Source organism: Nipponia nippon, unplaced genomic scaffold (genome assembly GCF_047370975.1).
Source record: "Nipponia nippon isolate SJK-2023a ecotype South Korea unplaced genomic scaffold, ASM4737097v1 scaffold_6, whole genome shotgun sequence".
Classification (NCBI taxonomy): Eukaryota; Metazoa; Chordata; class Aves; order Pelecaniformes; family Threskiornithidae; genus Nipponia; species Nipponia nippon.
The window spans coordinates 7,952,827-7,972,082 of NW_028262380.1; the positions used below are offsets into that span (position 1 = coordinate 7,952,827).

At 37.9% G+C, this 19,256-nt stretch overlaps 1 protein-coding gene across 4 annotated transcripts in view; it reads right to left on the bottom strand.

The window, feature by feature from the left end:
* CTBP1 (C-terminal binding protein 1) overlaps nt 1-19,256 on the bottom strand; it is a 253,787-nt gene that overhangs the window by 176,546 nt on the left and 57,985 nt on the right. The gene's annotated exons all lie outside the window — the stretch shown is intronic.

The window sequence follows — 19,256 nt, forward strand, 5'->3', positions numbered from 1 at the left end:
CCGCATCATGCATCACTTGCTTTGTATATTGTTTTTATTATTATTATTACTATTTTACTTTATTTTATTTCAATTGTTAAACTGTTCTAATCTCAACCCACGAGTTTTCTCACTTTTACTCTTCCAATTCTCTCCCCCGTCCCACCACGGGGGAGTGAGCAAGCGGCTGTGTGGTGCTTAGTTGCTGGCTGGGGTTAAACCATGACACTACCTGAAAAACTGAAGCATATTTGGGATGCCTTTTTTTCTACCTTGTGCTCTGATAGGGCACGCACACTGTTTTTGTTTGGGTTTTTGTTTTGGTTTTTTTTTTTTTTTTTACTTTCTCAAGGAAAATAGATACTGTCCTCTCTCCTTCCAGATGGCATGCCTTCACAATGTTTTAACTGTACTACCTTCCTCATTCAAGACATAAGAAACGTTCTTCCTTTTATCTGTCAGGCAAACTGATGCAACATATAATTTAATATTAGTGTGTGAAGGAGCATAAGTAATCAGGTTGTTGGTAAAATCAGTTGAGATGATGCAAATGGATTCTAATACAAGGAGGAGGAAGAAGGGCCACCAAAATATCAGACTTAAAGGGAAACAAAAATATCTGATACATGACTTATTTTGAAGGGAACAGGGGTAGGCAGAACACCCAAGAATGGCTGTATGTTGACTACATGGGGAAAGTAGGTATTTCAGAATTAAAGAGTTTAGTGTTTAGGAAAACAAGGGTATATAAACTATAACTGAAACATATAACTGTCAACCACACAAAAGACAGCTCCAAATAAAAATTAAAGTACAGAATAATTATAGGCAGTACCATCACAACTTACAAAAGTCTCAATTAAAATAAAGCAATTCAACCTCTTAATGTTAAAGTAAAGCCAAATGTTGAAAAACTGTTTGCAGTGTGGATGCTAATATCAACATGATTGCAAAACCTAGGTTTAGGCATAAACACACAACATATTTTTCCTCGCCCCCCTTTGAAAAGTAACCACGCATGTACTGCTTTTAAGGAGCGTTGCTTTCGGAGCTCCAGAAAGTAATGTTCTCAATATTAAACATACGGCACAGTCAAGAGCCCAAGATGCGCTTGGGCTCCTTAATGGACTCTGATGCAGGAATAAGAGAGTTACCTCTATTGCGAAGATAGAGTAACGTAGCCAACAGGGTAGCTTTCAAGAATAACTGCTCTCCCATCTAAACTTCAGATCCAAAGAAGTTGATCTGAGCCCTTTTTAGGCTCAGATCCTTCCTACCACCTAAAGCACCTGAACAAGGTACCTTACTCAAGCTAGGAATTCCTTTATATTTGACAGGAAATGATAGAGACTTCCAGATCATGTAATCTCAAGTAAAATCCTAATTGCTTTATAGACTATCTTTCCTCCTCTGCTCACTAGCAAGCTGGCTTACCTTTGGCTCATTACATCCCTGATGACTTCAGCTACAGCATTCTAAATTCAAACCAAAAATACAAAGTGCATCCAACAAATCGCTGCAGAATTTATCAAACCTTCTTCTGTGGATCAGACTCAAAAGGTGCTTCCACCCCCGTGGTTGCTGAAGTAGTGCCTCTTCACCAAAACTGCCAGCAGCATTATCAACCACTATCAACGGTAGTGAAAATGGTAACACAGTTTTGGTAATACAGCCATTAAACAGCATCTTGTCAAAACCCAAAATTTTGTGTTAGTATTAATTATATTTCAACAACGTGAGAGATTACATTTCAATAAACCAGAAAGTTACCCTTTTAGCTAGGGATCATGTTCTTTTATGTAGGCATGTTTGTTTTGATTTCTTTGACTCAAGTTCAACAAAAAGTTTCCCTTTATCCTGTAGATGGTTGGGGGAAGGCCAAAGCAAACAGTTATACCAGCTTCATTCTATGCATCTTCACATCTCTCTGCAGCTCTATTACTTCTTGGACTGACATTAAAGGCTCAATCCAAAATGCCACAAGTTTACCGGATATTCCCCATTCTTCCCTCGACTTTATCAGCACAGTAGAAAGATGTTGTTCTTCAAAAAAACCCCAGGTTAACACAATACTGCATTGTGCAGCCTATAGACCCGTCATGCAGATTTTACACATTTAGGAATATAACAAATGCTTGGCACAGACAGAGTTGTAATTGAGACCATCTCTGATACGGATAAACTGCTCCAGAAATGACACATCACCCCCTTTTTTTGTAGATGCCTGTTAGTTAATATTTGCATCACAGGCCTTATATTTTAGGGTACGATCCGCAGTTCAATGCAATTTACTGGTAATTACATTTTAATTTTTTTTTTCAGAGATAAATCTCATCCTAATGAAACCATACATCCCTTAGGTACTACCTATATCTCCGGCTGTTCAGAAAGATCACATTCATGAAGTACTGGATGCAGTCCGAACCTAAGAAATTACTTCTATGTACTAACTCTCAAACATGTTAGAAATCTCCGAGAATCCTAGTAAAGTAGTTCTTGTAACTGTATCACTAAAGCAATAAAATCAAGAGAGTATTTTTACTATTTAGTAATAGCACTTAACCATAGAGCACTGTAACAGTAAACTAAAATCCACTTATATTTTTGTTACTCCTGCTTCAAAAAAAAAAGACATAAAAGATATCACTCGTAAAATTCTTCTAAGAAGTAGTCATAGGTTTCCTCATTTTCTTCATGTATTTTATATAATTGCTGTTAGACACCTGATGAGACAACATTTAAATAAAAGGACAAAAGCCCTGTACTAATAGAACCAATTTGTTTTTAAGAACTTTTTAAATTACTGTACACTGCTAGCATATGTGAAATCAGTCAGAAATGTAACAATGGTTTCCATTTGAAAACTCCCAAGTATAAAAGAATCCGTCCTTTACGCATGATAAAATCTAGTGACACAGCAAAATATTGCTGCTGCAGTGTCCTCAAGGTATGCCCTTCGGAGAGTCCTGCGCTGCTTGCTCAGAAATGCTGCAATAATCCATTAAGTAAAAATCATTTACACGCACAAAAACAGCTCAACTGCTGAATCATGAAGTATATAATTATTATGTGTTATAGCTTTTTAGCTTGATAATGCTATTATTTTCTTTCAAATTTTCTCTGTAAATATGTTTCAATTATTCCTTAGTAGAGACAGTGATTTGGATAGACAAATTATGAAATACTAAGTAGCGCTACTCTGTAAGAGTTTGTTGGGGTTTGGTTTTGGTTGTTTTTTTTGTTTTGTTTTTTTTTAACTATATATAAACTTTTCACCTTGCTGTAAAACCTCAGACAGTAAAAGTATTATCATCATTTCACAGCTAAGGAAACAGCTACAGTGGGAAATTGCTTCCACAAGGACTCTAAGTACAGCTGGATAAGCCTTGTGCTGATCTCCTGTATCTTTAATCACATACCATACCGCGCTTCTAGAGATCTGATCATAGATTTGTTACATACATCATCCAGGTGTTGTGGATCTGTAGCTGATACAGAAGACTTTTTTTGATTTTTCTTTATTTTTAGGTATACTGCCTTTATTTCTTTAAACACTTCAGCAGTTCTGAGTTAGACCAAAAAAAGCAAACTTAGAAGTGGTCTCTAAAATTTTATTTCTTCCAACACCTATAAAATATATATCTGAAGTCGTGAAAAGCAGTATTATTTATTGCACTGACAGGCCTAATGGAAAATATTAGAAATGCAAAGCAGCATGTACCTGAGGTCCTAGACATTGATATGCTGGGTTAGCATACCGATGCACTGCAAGTGGGCAGTGTTACTTTAATTTTTGACCCCGATAATGAGGCTAGTGAGGCTGGAAGCCTCAAAGAACGGGAGAAGGGCCCTCTGAAGTTCTGCTACGTTTGGCTGAGCAAAAAAGAAGCCTTCCACAACCAAGGGTGCAAGAAAAACTTCTGATGGGTTCGGACCAAAGGTCTGTCTTGCTCAATAGTGTTTTTTTCCTGCTGCTAGATGCAGGAAAAGAACAGTGACAAAAGAACACGAGAAAAGGGCAAGACCAGTAATTCATCTCCAGAACCTCTCCTCTCAATTTGCAATTCAGGAGGTGTGTGAATCAGAAGTATTTCAGCAAACCCAGTGGATTTTTCCTCCACAAACATACCTACTCACTTTTTCAACACTCATGAAACTTTAGTAACCTACGATATCCCGCAGTAAGGAGTTTCACAGCTCACCCGATTTGTGAAGCAATGCTTTCTACACCTACAGCAGCAGTTTCACTTGATGCCCGCTGGTGATCGCATTGAGAACAGAAACCGATTCGCAAAGATAACAGGAGAGGGGTTTCGGACGCATCTGCGGGAAGCTGGAGTGCTGCTTTCTAACCTAGGGCTGAGGAGAATACACTTTAATGGAAAGTAGGTCAAAATCTTCTTGCTTATTCCCAGAAAGGGACTTGGTGTTCTGACTATCAATAGCGTAGAGTGCAATGCTGAGTCAGGTACTTTTTCAAGCATAGCTCCTCAAGACTTTCCCAACGAGAAATGCTATTGCTCCCTACCCCCGCTTGCCAGCTGGATCCACGTACGGTCCATGGAGAACAGCAGAAACTCCAAGCAAGTCCTGAACTGCTCCCTAAAAGCGCCTACTTTCAACTACAACAGCCCTCACCAGCCTCCCTGGTCTTCACAAGATGCCACATATAGTTTGGATACTTGAAGCAGACAATCTTCAAACCAAATTAGCAAACCTAAAAAAATCCTGAGTGCATAACTTAATTCTGTTATGAGTTCTCATCTTCCAACCACGCTAGCTTTTTTAGTTCTTGCTTCCCTCATTTGGCTGATGGCAAACTCTGAAGAGGCCAGAATACAGACAGGCCAACAGTCTCAATTCAGGCTCCAGCGACGAGACCAATAATCAATATACTGTCAGCAATTTGTGATTTAAATAAAATATCATGGACACTGCTCTGTCCCTGACACATGAGGTTAGTATGTTTTTTCCTTATTTTGAAACACAGTTAAAAACCATAGGAAAATGAGAACTAGAAGAAAATAAAATGGCCAGAGAAAATAACTGAAAGGAGATTAACAGTTTCCTAATTACCTGATTTAGCTGGCAGCTAGCCATGCTTACGCTCAATTGCTACACAAAACATTTATGGTATTTTGTAGATACCACAGTGTAAGTAGAGGTATCTTATTAAAAATTCTGTAACTCCAATAAATGCATTTTCCACTATCACTTCTGAATTGACTAATGCTGAATTCAGTGAATGACACCCTGGTTTATCATGCAGTCCTTAATTTTCTTTCACTTTATTTCCAACCAATTAAATGGTTTTGGAGAAGAAGTATTGTCATGTCATTTGAAAAAAAACCCAAAACTGAGCAGGGATTATACCTAAGCTTCACAGAAACTGAGTTCGGAAAACATCCCATCCAGCACACACTAAAGGCGTCTATCAAATGTTCTGCCATTTAAAAAAATCTGCTAATCTTAAGCATTAATGGAAGATCTTCAAATGGTGACTGTATCTTAAAATAACCTCACTAACTGCTGAAACCTCAAGTCTAGATATATTTTTGTCTTAGTAGCAGCTATGCTGATTCTCTACTTGCTGATAACATCATATGATCAATATGATTCTTAAATAAACGTTGAATGAGAAAGCTCTAGCTTACCAATACCTTCTGTAGAGACCAAACAAAAACCCTTTCAGCAAGTAAAATAAAACTGAATCAGTGTCTCTGATTTGAGCTAGATATTAAAGAAAAAAGTTGTTAATACTTCACTATTTGTGGACAACATATTTAAAAACAAAATTAGCATCACGGGTCATGACTGATGATGGAGCAGGTGCAGCTGAACACTAAACCTATGCTTGAAAGTACCTGGCTCAAAGTCCTGGTTTTAGGTGTCATAAAAGACAAAATATTGACAACAGTGTCAGCATTTCTCTTGTTTCTTGAATGGTCATCAGCAGATGAATATTGCTTTTTTGGGAAATTAACTCCCTCTACAAACTTATACTTTTATACCAAATAAGCTTTTATTGCCCTGCCCTATAGTCCTTTAATGCTCCTAGAAGGACCTAATGCAATTGTTAAAAGGGAAATGTGTCATTAACAGAAAACACCAAAACCATTTTTCTCCCTATTGACATGTGCATAATGTCATCTGGTTTTGGATGGGTAGGCAAAACAGCCAGGGCTACTGCCAATCTGCAATACAGATTATACTACTCATGTCAAGGATACAATGCTACCTTGAACTTGCTTTTATTTATAATTTAACTTTTGCTCTCTCCCCCCTGCTCTGTCCTTCACAGTTAAGGAATGTCTACTTGGAATTACTTCTCTAGAAGTTTCCAGTTTTCAATAAGTTTCGTCAAAATCTGAAGTTTTAGCAGTTTTTTCAAGCTATATTGTTTTAGATCACTATAACCTTTCATTTAATAAAGTAGCTCAGCTAGACTAAACATGAATTTATAGACTTCCTACAAATCATGAAAACTCGGCTTCTAATATTTTATAAAGTGTTTACTTAAAAGACAATTTAAGGTTAATGAAAGTGGTGGTGGCATCTGGCAGCCTAAGTCAGGATCTGTCCCAGGCTTCAGCTACATTTGAAGACATCTAAAAAGACACAAAAAAGCCCACTGATACCGCAGAAGGAAAGGGGATGTATCCAGCAGCCTTTTAAATTAACTGCTACTAATAAATCAACCTCCTGTTACGGGGGATGTAAGTGTAGTTCAATTATCACACCAAATTAAAGTAAATACAATTTTCAACAGAAAATATACCTCTATGCTCCTACAAAGAAATGCTGATAAACCTTTAGTTCCTGTGCTTCATGGCAGTTCTGACCTACAGAAGTGCTGTAAACAGGAGATGAATTCCAGGAACCAGAGTGCCAGCTTTGATAAAACAACAAGCGCTGCAGTACTCAGGCATGAAGGAAAAACAGAAAGGGGAACAGGTACAAACTGCACCCAGTCCAGAAAACTGCATAAGCAAAGGGACAAAAAAAACCTGAATAAAACCAAACTTGAAGCAAATCAGAGGTCATAGGAGCTCCAAGACTAAGGAGACAGGTGGCAGGAATACTGTAACTACATGTTTAAACAAGCTTTTTTTTTTAATAAAATATCTCATTTTTGGATACAAAATATTTGGTTACTTTTTCAAGTGATCTATATTGTGTATGTATACTTCCATATACTTTAACGAGTTTTGAAGGAAGTATAAAGTTATTAAAAATAAGTACTCCAAAATACAAAAGTGTTCTCGTCTGTGCTAACTCGGCTCAATTATCACAATTATGAATACAAACTTCTCCTGTTAAGGCAAGCATTCATAAGTGACCTGTATAGAATGAGAAAGCACTAAAGGCTAAAGAAAGTACTTCTTTTCTTTGAACTCCATCTTCCTACCTGAAAATCTTCTGTCAGATTTTAATGACACAAAAGGATAAACTTGCCTGTACATCATTTAAAAGAGAGCTTTTAAAATTGCATACAATACAAGGCTTTTATCTGGAACAATCCAACAATCTTTGTTTAGCAATTACGTTTTCCAATTAGATGATTACATCATGTCAAGGAGGTACAAGTCAACCACGCTTCTGGAGCACTTCATGACTCGGGGAAGACCGAAGCTTGTATCTGACAAGCCTTTGGCACAACCGGTGCAGCTGACATGGAAACCCCATTGGGATTTCTTTTGTAAAAGAGGAATCCACAACTTAGGGGCAGGAGCACTTTCCATGAGGAACTCGGAAGCGGAGACTGAAATATAAGCCTGTAGCATGGGTTTCCTCCGGCTACTCATGCACAGAGAGAATGCGAGATGGAAGGATCTACCCTATTTGACATACGAGTCTCCAGACTTGCTAGCTTTTGGAGACATAAGCCAATGTTGGTAGAGACGGTTGTTTCAGAATGCCGCTAAACCTTTTCCCAGCTAAATCATCTCAATACTACTGCCTGCAAAAAGCTTCAAGTCACCTTCATCTAGAAGGACTTTAATTTACCATTCAGTAAGCATTTAAATATTTTTCAACTATGTGGAAAACTATGCTTTTAGGAACATATTTGCAGGTGCTTCCATTCATAAAGGACTAATGCAATAAAAATCAGAGCAAATGAAATCAAGTTCAACATTAAAAAATTAACATTTAATGCTAATTGTTTCCAGTGGAAATCCACTTGCATATCACCAAACAAAATGAATATATCACAAAGAATATTTTAAGCAACATTAGAAAACAAGGAATGACATAGAAATGATTTTATTTCCTCATTAGAAAAGCGAACCAGAAAAAAACAAGGAAAAGGAGACTCAGAATTGCAGAAACAAAGGCAGCTAAAGACCACATTTGACTGCAAGACCACATTCTTTTCTTTCTTTATCACCAGATGCACTAGTGTGATTACCTTGGTATACCAAGGCCTTCAGGAGTTGCTCTAAAGTTTCTTTCACCAGCTATGCCAGGATGCAACAATGCATTTGTTGATTACTGTAATCACAAGGAACCTATAAAATAACCACTGATTTATGGTTATCACAGATAAAAGGAAGCAACTGACTAAAAAATTCTTCATTGGATGTTTTCAGCTCTGGAATGAACTCCCTTTTACTTTCATGCATCAACATCTTGGACAAGGGACAAAACTCATCTAATCTTCTGACATTTTGGGAAGTTTCACAGACTGACACTCTAAAATTAAACAGGAAAGGATTTTGTAAACTTTGAGATTATATTAACAAGCATTTCAGAATTCCAGCTAAGGATTAGGACCAAAGAAAAGTTCAAAACAAGCTAGTGTATTTCAAAACTATCGCAATTTAATTTTATTAAGATACAACTAAGAGATAAGGGAAGAATGAAGAAAACGTGGGCCTGAGGTATGATATGCTGGTTTTAGAAATACTTTATCAGGGCAAGTTTCTTATGAGACTAGAGGGGAGGAGGCAGGGACAAGAATAGCCCAGTGGTGGGGGCCTCACCTTAGAGAAAAGAAACAGTCCACAGTTTTAAGTCTCTGTCCACAAAATCATGCATACAAACATACTAGAAACAGGGAGGAGAAGCTTGAATTTCCCTTCCTGAATTAGAGCACTCATTACTGAGCTCCATTTTCCCTTTTCTTTCTGGCACAATGAATCAATCTTGCATTACTCGGAACACAGATAGCAGCAAACTACACAGAAAGGGTGATGACCCTCCCTTCATAAAACAAATCGTCTTTGAATTGGTGATGTTCTAGAACGCAAAGTTTCTCCATTCCTGGGCAGGCAGTTTTACCTACTGAGGAGCCACTGTTAAATGCCACTTTGCAGAAGCAACTTGAAGACTCCCTAGCCTAGGGAGGGAACATGACTTGAGTCCAGTGATGGAAGGTGCTTCCTTGGCCAAGGAACGACCAGGTGGCACTTCTTGTTTCTGTATGTAATATCTGAGCACCTTCCACACAGATTTTCAAAGGAAACCAGGCTTATGTAATTGTGTCTGTCCATCTACCCGCTGGGCCCTCCTTAATTAAATCCTTAACTCACTAGCCAATTTCAACCAAAAGCTGCCAGTAGTCTCAAGGAGAATTAAGTTCCTGAAAGTTTCATTAAGGAGAAAAAATAAAAGGCATCCAGATGAGAAGACAGACTCAAATTAGAGGCCCTGCTTTGTGAAAGGCTGCGGTAGGACATGAGCAGTAATCCCTTCCATGATACCAGCTGGTCCCCAGGCACGTCCTGACTCACCAGCACGCAGGCATCTCAGACCCAGCCAACTGTTGCCTTGTACGAGAGATGCTGGGCTAGGAGGCAATGCACATTAATTTCTTGAATAAAGCACCAACATGCTTGCTATCTTTCTGCAAATCAGGGTCCAGCTGATGTGTGCTCCTGTCTCCAAAAGAGCTAATTCTGTCTTAAGGATCATGCCTTGTCTTAAGCACAAAATGCACACGAAACTGCTCAAGCCTCCCAGAGGACAGAAAATGAAGATGATCTTAAAGCATGAAGGGAACTTGAATTTCATCCATAAAGTACAAAGGGATTTCAAGGTGCTGATAGTTTTAGATGAGCTTTGAAGTACTAAGTCATCTACCTTCCCTGTAACTCCTAACTTTGGGTGTCTATAGTCTATATCCTTTTGCAGATCTGGACTGAAGCATGTTGCTAGGCTGCCAACAACTGCCAGGCAACAAATCACAGCACGTAGATTGAAGTCACGCTTACAATGCAACATATTGAGCATGTTTTATTGTTAAGAAATCGATAATCTGCATTGCCATAATCAAATATAAAATGTGATATTTTTCCCAGGGGAAAAAAAAAAAAACAAACGACAAAAAAACCCTGTAAATCATTCTTATTGCCCTTTCAAAGTAAAACTTATACACTCATTCTTCAATCTGTTATAAAATCAAATTAATTTCAATATTAATGAACAAAGCCACTCACGTTCCACAACATGTAATTAGGATTCCTACTACTTCGTTTTGAGCTCCTTCTATTCATTGCCCCACCAAATTATTAAACAAAGCAGTTACTATGGTAACTAATTCATTCTCTGCATTATTATATTGTTTCTAAACATCAGCGTCTAGTCGTTCTGACTTACATGCCCTAAATTCCAGTTTGAAATTCTAAACTTTTGTCATGTTTGTCAGAAAAGCCCTTTACAATCTATGCATTCATGCAGATAAGGATAGCAGGAGCGCAGCTGCTTTTGTTTGTTGCAAGTAGTAGTAACTGTTACTAAATTATTTGAGTTTGATAAATTGATGGTGCCTGCATGCAAGCGCGGAGCAGCACTCGGGGAACAAGCATGGGAGTTTGTGGAGCACTACACAAACAGGCAAACATGACCATCTGCAGGTTAGACAACAAAAAATGACTGGCAGATGTTGTGGAAACTAAGTAACACCTGCCTAAGTGGTATCTGATACTCCGAAAAAAAACACACATGGGTATGTCTGATGCAATCTTCAAGAAAGAAAGGAACAGCAGGGAACAAGAAATAGTGATAAAATTCCCTGGGAAAAAGTTTTATTAGCATTTAATAAAACTATTTCTTCAAATGTACACTCCTTGACAAAAAGAGACTTTTATCATGTATTTAATTAACACTTATAATTATTCTTAATTACCTATTAACTGGAGTCATAGTCTATTTGTACTTGAGTGTCATCATCTAGCACACAAGGAAACCTGCTGAAAAATACAAGCAGGATCAAAAGAATAACGAGTCTTTCCTCTTCATCTTTTGCTGTCCTACTGCCATTGCCTGTAATTTTTATTGGGTTTTTTGGTGCGTCTCCATTTAATTGGCAGAATGAGAGGTCTGAAAATTCACTGCATGGGATGCTACTTTGAAAAATAAGCATTGGGAAAAGGGAAACATGAGTAATTTTGAACAGCTAATTTCTGGCTTAAAAAAAAACACCAAAAACACATCTACTCAAAGTCACAAGCAATTTAAATTTAGTTCTCACAGGAAAGGGCAGAAGAAGGAACCTTCTTATTTAAGCATCTGAGCAGGGTCACGAACCACTGCGGCTTTCTGGGTCTACAGTGGTGCCAATGGGCCCGCTTTTACCTGCTGCCAACGCCAGGTACTTCCAGTTAGCAAAGCCTCGTTTTTTAAAGGGGGTTCCAAGAGTATTACAACAGCCTGCTGTTATTTATAGCACAGTAACACTGAAAGTCTCCACTGACTGTTTTCTGTCAAAGAAAAAGAAAAGGCACAGAGGTGGGAGGGCAGCTTTTGTTCTCTAACCTATCTGACTTCAGAAGAGCTAAAAGAGAAACCACAGGTTTCTTAGCTCCAAATGACCTGTCCATCAGACACAATGACTTTCCTAAGGAGGAGAGCGATCTCTGCGAGATATTCTTCCCCTGGCAAAGCCTCCATGCCATTCCTCCTGTTGAAGGAGAGGCAGCTTTCAAGTTCAGTACTGACCTCATGGAACAAGGACGGAACAGCAGACGCCTTCAGCACTAGAAGGCTGTCTCCACTTTTATTTTCTGGTTTCCACTTGCATAGTCACACTCCCATCCTGACTGCACTAAGGGAGGAAACAAAATAAAATCCTTTTTTGCATCTCAGACTGCACTTCCCTAAGGATGGGAACTGCCTCTATGAAAGCTGAACATGTCTGCTCTAATTAGATGACTACTTAAATTTTTCAGTATGTTTACGTAGACGCTTAATCTTTGTACAGTTCCGTTTTCCAGAGCAGAGTGTAAAGCAATGTATAAATCTGGGGCTTGCAGAGCATCTCTTCTGACCCCAGGGAGAAATAAGTATATATTACCACCAAGTACTTAGACTTCCAAAGCACTCATCTGCACTGTATAAAAGCTAAATATCTAGTCCAAAAAGTTTTTTGAATTCTCTGAAGATTACTCAGGAATTAGGCAACTAGGTGTGGTTAAGTATTGGATTCTGATTCAAATATACATGATATTAAAAATACAATGATTACAACCCTGCAAACCCAGTGTCAAGCTACATTGTTTACTGTATTTAACACTGTCTTTGACACTCACATTAAATAAAACTATTTTGACTTTATTTCAGCAGTAAGATGTAGTGCTCCGGATATATAGCTGAACGTAGGTGCTGCCTGTCACAAACAAGCAGTGTATTTTATTTCAATATACCAATGAAAATGTAACTATCAAATATGTAATGCTGGACACCACGAAACGACAGCTTTGCTTTAAAACATTCATAACTTCAATCAGAGACCTGAATGTTGCAGCAAAATTTAAAAATCTCATTGACATTCTTTTCTCTGTAGGATTTTTTTTTTCCCCCAGTTTTCTTGTTAAAATAATGCTTTTCATTAGCAGCTACTGTTCAGCATCATTTAGGGCAAAATGGGCTTTTAAGCTAATTTTCTTTTCATACAGCTTGCATTGTTACTAGTAATACCTCTGTAACGTTGTAGTAGCTTAAGTGCATGCAAATTCAAATGCTGTTTAGGTAGCACATAATGAAGATTCGAATTACAAAAGCAGGTTACTGCCGCAATCCAAAAGAAAGCCAAAAATACCTTGCACCGTAAATACTGAATATTAAGGATAAAAACAAAAACCAAACATAAGCCTGTGCATAAGCATTTCAAATATAATTGTAATGAGATAAAGGATGCTTTTACATTGGGGTAAACATACCCCAAATACACAGATACCTTTCCTTAACGCATGGTAAAGCGGCAAATGATCTTGTTATGTGACGATTCATGGTAGCACCGTTTTCATTTTATTATTTCAAGGTTGACTTACCTTAGTCCTTAGAATAGCCTCCCTGTTCTTTGAAGACAACTCTTACATAACAGATTAAATATTTTCCCTAATTCTCTATATTTCAAGCTCATAAAAATATTTTCAAAGTTCTTACAGGCAAAACACAGAAAAATAGTGTTGAATTGTTAAAACACGCTTGTACGCAACCCAAGAACATTTGCATTTTTATTTTAAGACACTTGTATCAAAGTAACTTGGGTTACTCATTGAATATTCCACTTGGGTTATTCACAGAAAACTCTGCTTGCTGAAACACTTTCATTTGTTACAGTTGAAAGATTTGATGGCTGCTCCTGCAGAAAGATTTTGGTAGCTTTTACTACCTGACTCCTAATTTAATTTGTACTGGATTGCTAGGGAGAAAAGGAATTTTCTCCAGTTCAAAATCCTTACTTATTTGCTAAAGGCACTTAAGGTTAGACAATCACATTTTTGTGAAGGTTAATTGGTACGTTATGAAGGAGCAACTTTCACTTAGGAAACAACAAATGATAAAATATTAGGAATCTTTTAGCTCCCTCTGCTGCCCTAATCCTTCAATAAGCCGCCTTCTAAAGTCTGTCAAAAAGACACGAAGCAACTAGGCAGCCCATTAATCTCTTTTTAAGAAACACTTAGCGTATTTAGTATGCCTACTACTAAGACCAGTATGCATAAAGAAAACCCAATGAAGTACTATGTGATTTACGATCGTCTGCACATTTTATTATTTCCTTTCTTTCTCCGCTGTCTGCAGCGAGACAGCTACGAACATCTTCGCATTTGGATGTCAGTTACGAAAATTGATAGCTCGTTTTCCAAGGAACTTGACATCTGCAATTCCCACTTACATAAGAAAGAGCTAAGTGTACTCACTGCCTAGAAACATTTATTCCTCCTTCCTTTTATTTACAGATCAACTTACACAGTACGTACCAACTTTAGTAAAAATCCTTTTTTAAATTCAGGGAGAACCCAAGCACTGCCAAAGTAGGCCATCTCCCTCATTAATATGCAGAAAACTTGTCTTAACTGCCTAATTTCACAACTGCAATGGGTCAAATCACAGTTTACGCAAGCCAGATAGGCTCCATCAGTGGTCATGAAATAACACTTGGTATTTTTGTCAATCTGGTACTTTCCACTTGTTAAGAAGCCAAGCTCTCTGTTACACGCACAAGAAAAAAAATCAGGAAAGAGAATGCCTCTTTTAAACTAAGTCATTCTGTATTTCCAGATTTTTTTATAAATTTGGAAAGAAGAAAACCAAATTCAATTCATACCTGCTTTTTTTTTTTTTTTCTGCTTTCCTCCTGGAACCATCAATATACCACATCAACTATGAATTGAAGATTCATCTTATTAAATCTCATGCTATAGAGCACCACAAGCAGAAAAAAAGCTTTAAAAACACAGATGTTTTCTTATCAGGAAAGAAAGCCTAGGCCACATCCTTGAAAAGAAACTATTTTTTTAGCGTGCACTTTTACTGTCCTTCAAAGAGCGTAACGCTTGGTTATCTGCCAGTAATCGGACCTTCCCAAAGAAAGGCTGCCCTTCATAAGAGCAAAAAATGAGAGATTTTATCTGAAATCTCAGAAACTCATTCCATTAATATGCACTTTCTTTTCCAATTTGTGATCCTGACCAACTCATGCTCTTTTCTTAAGTAATAAAGCAGCACTGTTAAAATAGCTAAAATACATTTCAAGTTTTCTTCTGAGCATTTTTAAGAAGGAAGAGGCAACCTGTGTACAAAGAATAACCTTAAGATACATACCAGCGCTGCACAAAAAGGAAAAAGATTTGTAACGATTGCCGAGAAGCCCTGAGGTGTGCAAAGCTGCTTTTTTCTTCCTCAAAACCAGAACTAGAAAAACATGCAACATCTGTCTGGGAGCATATAGGGTCTTCAAAGGCTGGTTGTACTTGCACACGCTACAGTCTTTGCTATAAATATCATATACGAGGTGCTCTGGAAAGAAATTTCTAGTTTCGAGCAATCATCAAACTGGAAAAGTCACTCTCAATTTTGCAGTTACATTTCCAGTATTGTGCTGTAGTTGTTTAATCCCTAATACCTGTGTAAACAAGCAAGAAGAAATGTAAGAGGAGACACCCATCTCCTCCTCCCAGTTCCAGTGATGTCCCTAAGCTCTCCCTTTTAAAGAGTTTCCTAAGGCTTGGAAGGCCACCAAAAGCAGTGGCTGATGGAGGACTATATATTATACAATGTAATGTATTTAGAGAAAATTCACTATGTTCATCGTCTCAATTGTCTGTGAATGGGCTTGACGTAGACTTTTCTTTGCGCTGCAGCCACCTTCTGTTGCCTTCCTACTTCATCTATTAGCTCCCAGCAAATTCAACAGAGGTCAGACATCCCCAAGGTAACTTCCAAGCAACGGTCAGTAAAACATACACACATTTAATTAAAGATTTCTAGAATATAAGCAAAAACACAGCATTGTTTACAGTTTTGTTACAATATAAAGTACAATAATACCTTAATTAGAGATAACAACTTTTCAAAATGCCAAAAACATTTAGAATTTTTCAAATTACCCACAAAATGAACACATTTTATTTTTGCACTGTGACACTTCCAACTGTTCTGCCAAATGTATACTACTATAATTATGCTTTGCAATCACCAGCACCACCGAAGAGGGGGACAAAGAACAATATAATCAGTAACTAATTAATCTTTCACATGCCTTGATACTATTTATCTTCAAGGGAAGAATCCTAAATGTTATTTCATAAATTGTGAAGTGAGTTTAATATTAGCATCTCGGAGTGCCTAGAATCATGTCTTTACGCCTAAGTATAATTCACAGCTACTGGTGGAAGTTAGAAACCAGAATTTAATATATGGCTTTTTGAAGGGACAGTCTTCAATTTCCATCATCTAAGTAACCTCTACTTTATAGAACTATATAAACTGGGATGACAAAGCACATTTTGTACCACCCTTTTGAGATGATACATGAACATGGCAGACCATTGAAATGTGCAAGAAAATATAACTGCAAACAGCTTCAGGACTAAAAGCAAATATTCAGTTTCATATTTAAGAAATCACTGAAGGGAATCATAGGTACCTCAGACAAAATTACTTATTCAGCTACATTAAAAGAGAACTAATTGCTCCCAAAGTAATAGAATCAGGGGTTTTTTTCTGCATTGAGTATCAACTGAAATTTAGTAGTACTACTACCATACTATCATTAACTCACAAGGTAATAGTAAATCCAGTGATGCCTGTTCAATTTGTTGCTTAATTTGCATGATCAGTTACTATGAGCAAGTGTGCAAATTACCTAAAGCCACAGGAAAGCAGTTCGACTCAAATAACATTTTGCACGCAGAGTTATCTAACTTACAAGAGCGTTTGTGGCAATCCATTAACTCCAGCAAAGAAGCTGTGTGCAGCCCTGTGCACGTGTTCCTAACGTGAGCATTTTGTTTTGAGAATCAGGACCACACCACTCATTTTTCAGAAACTGAATTTCAACTCATTATCAGCCCCTCCTCAAACAGGGATACAAACAGTAATGAAATGCTGTATGTCACCACCAGAGTGACACTGGCCTCTCTTTATAGATATAATAATGTATTAATGTCTGCCCATCACAAGTTTTTATTTTAAACAATTTATGAAAAAATATATAGTTAGTAATAGTACTGGTTAGTAAATCATTGCAGCCTGTTTTTAAGTGGAACTTGCAATAAAAAGAAAATGCATCTTAACAATCATTCTCTTCTGGGGGAAAAGCTTAAGAGAAGAAAGCTATACACAAACTGATGAACAAAGCTGACAGAGAAGATAAACCACCTTTAATAGCTATACAGCTCATTAAATTTCCTGAGCTTTGTAAAATGTTATGCATATTTCTAAAATATAAAATATTTAGGTTGAGTTATGGAAGACACATATACCAGAGAACAACTCCGCACATTTAATTTTTAAACCTGAACAGGACCATATGTAGGGAAAAGCCTTTTTAAAAACAAACCAACCCCCTAGTTTTTATCCCACTTTACGCAGCTGCAGGGATAGTGATTTAAGAACATCAGCCAGAGATGTGTTTACAAACCTCAAAGAACATTTGGACATTTGAACACACAGACACTCAAGAGCAGAATACAGCTCGGACATTTTAAAGAGCCAAATTGGATTCCTGGAACCATAAAACTTCAAGCATTTTTCCATATCCATTGTTTCATCCCCTTTCCTCTTGATCATCTTCTGCCTGGTCTTCCCACTCTATTTTTCCAACACATCTATTTGTCTAGCACATGGTAAATGGGATTAGGAAGGAGAGGTGGCTAAAAAAAAAACTTTTTCCTACATTATTTTTCAACTGGATCAATTCCCTACACTGCATGGCCGCACAGATTTTACCAGTAGGATGCAGTGAATTGTGCAGGGCTGGGAAAAACAAGGCAGACAAAAGGCACTGATTAAACAGCATCACTAGATGTGAACACGCAGCCTGGGGGAAGCCACTATTTTAAACAGTCACAGTGGCCACTGGTCTCTCACCTCTGTCCCTGATAACATTCCTTCCCACATCATCACAGACTCTATTTTCCTCTTAAGTTGTCCTGTTGATCAATAAAAGGAGACTGAAATTCCACTATGTGGGTTGAGCTGATCTAACTGCCAGCTGCCATCAAAACAGACAGGTTTCTCCATCCTCCTCACAATTTGCTAATTCAGTTCACTAACACAGGCCAAAAAAAAAACCAAACAAAACCAACACAAAAAAAAACCCAGAATAAAAAAATTGAGCGCTCTGTCAAGTTAATATTCTGCATTTTTTATTGAGGGGTCATACAGAGACTCTAGGATTGAGGACCTGAGACCTAAAACCCTGAAGCTGGGAACAGAGAAAAGAGGACCATGCACTGCACCAGCACACCCCTGGGTACTTTCTAGCTGATCCGACTGCAGAGCTGCCCGGAAAGAGGGGCAGCCTTCCCGAATTCCCCATCCTCCGCAGCCAGTTCCCCATTCCTTTGAGCAGGGATTAGTCTCCAGTGAGCAGATTCAACTGACCGCCTGGCCAACCCGTCTAGGTGGGACATGAGAACAGTTTGGACCTGGCAATCAGGGGCGGGCTTGGTCGGTTTTAGAAGAGACTAACAGGGAGGTTAATCATCTAAAGCAAATGTGGAACTGCACCCTTTGATGCTTCGATAAAACGTCTCTTTCTCTGGCTATGTCAGGGTAAACGGTACCGGCACCCCTCATTGATCCTTTCTTACTGCTCCCTTCAATGCAACTGCTTTGTCAGCTGAACAGTGACCTGGACTGAGGAATTTACCTAAATGGAAAATATACCAACAAAGTTTATTTTTAGTATGAGTCATCTCTCAATCTAGCTCATTATGCAGTTACACTCATATTGGCACAAAGCAAGGGAAAAAAACAAGGACAGAAATCAGCTGCCAGGGACTGCTTACACCAACACAGCTGCTAGAAAAAAGTCCCCAAGACCAATGCGTGGAGGAGCAAATGTTTCAACTGCAGTTCACTGCTTCAGCATTAGACATGATGGAGAGACCACGTGGCCAGGAGTCTGTACACTTTCTCCCACTGCATCAAAATGGGTTAGTAAAGAAATTAACTACTGCCTTGCCTTTTAAGGAGAAGCTAACATTTTAATATAAAAATTCATTTAGCCCCAATCATTCATATATACACTCTTAAAATAGTACACCTTATCCCTCGACCTCTTTTCACATCAACTCTAAAAGCAAACGAGTAAAGAATACTAAGAATATACAACTCAGTCATTCGTGACTTAAGGTAAAATGATTGACCCAAACGATTACACTCCTTTCACTAGAGTTCAGGGTATTTTTATTAATAGTCATTAAAGTTTGGGGGTCTTCTGGGATTTTTGTTTTGGTTTATTTTCATTTTATTTTCTACTTCCTTCCTAGGATCAGATACAGGCTGTTAATTCAATCCATGCAAAGCATGCCTGTAGAGAA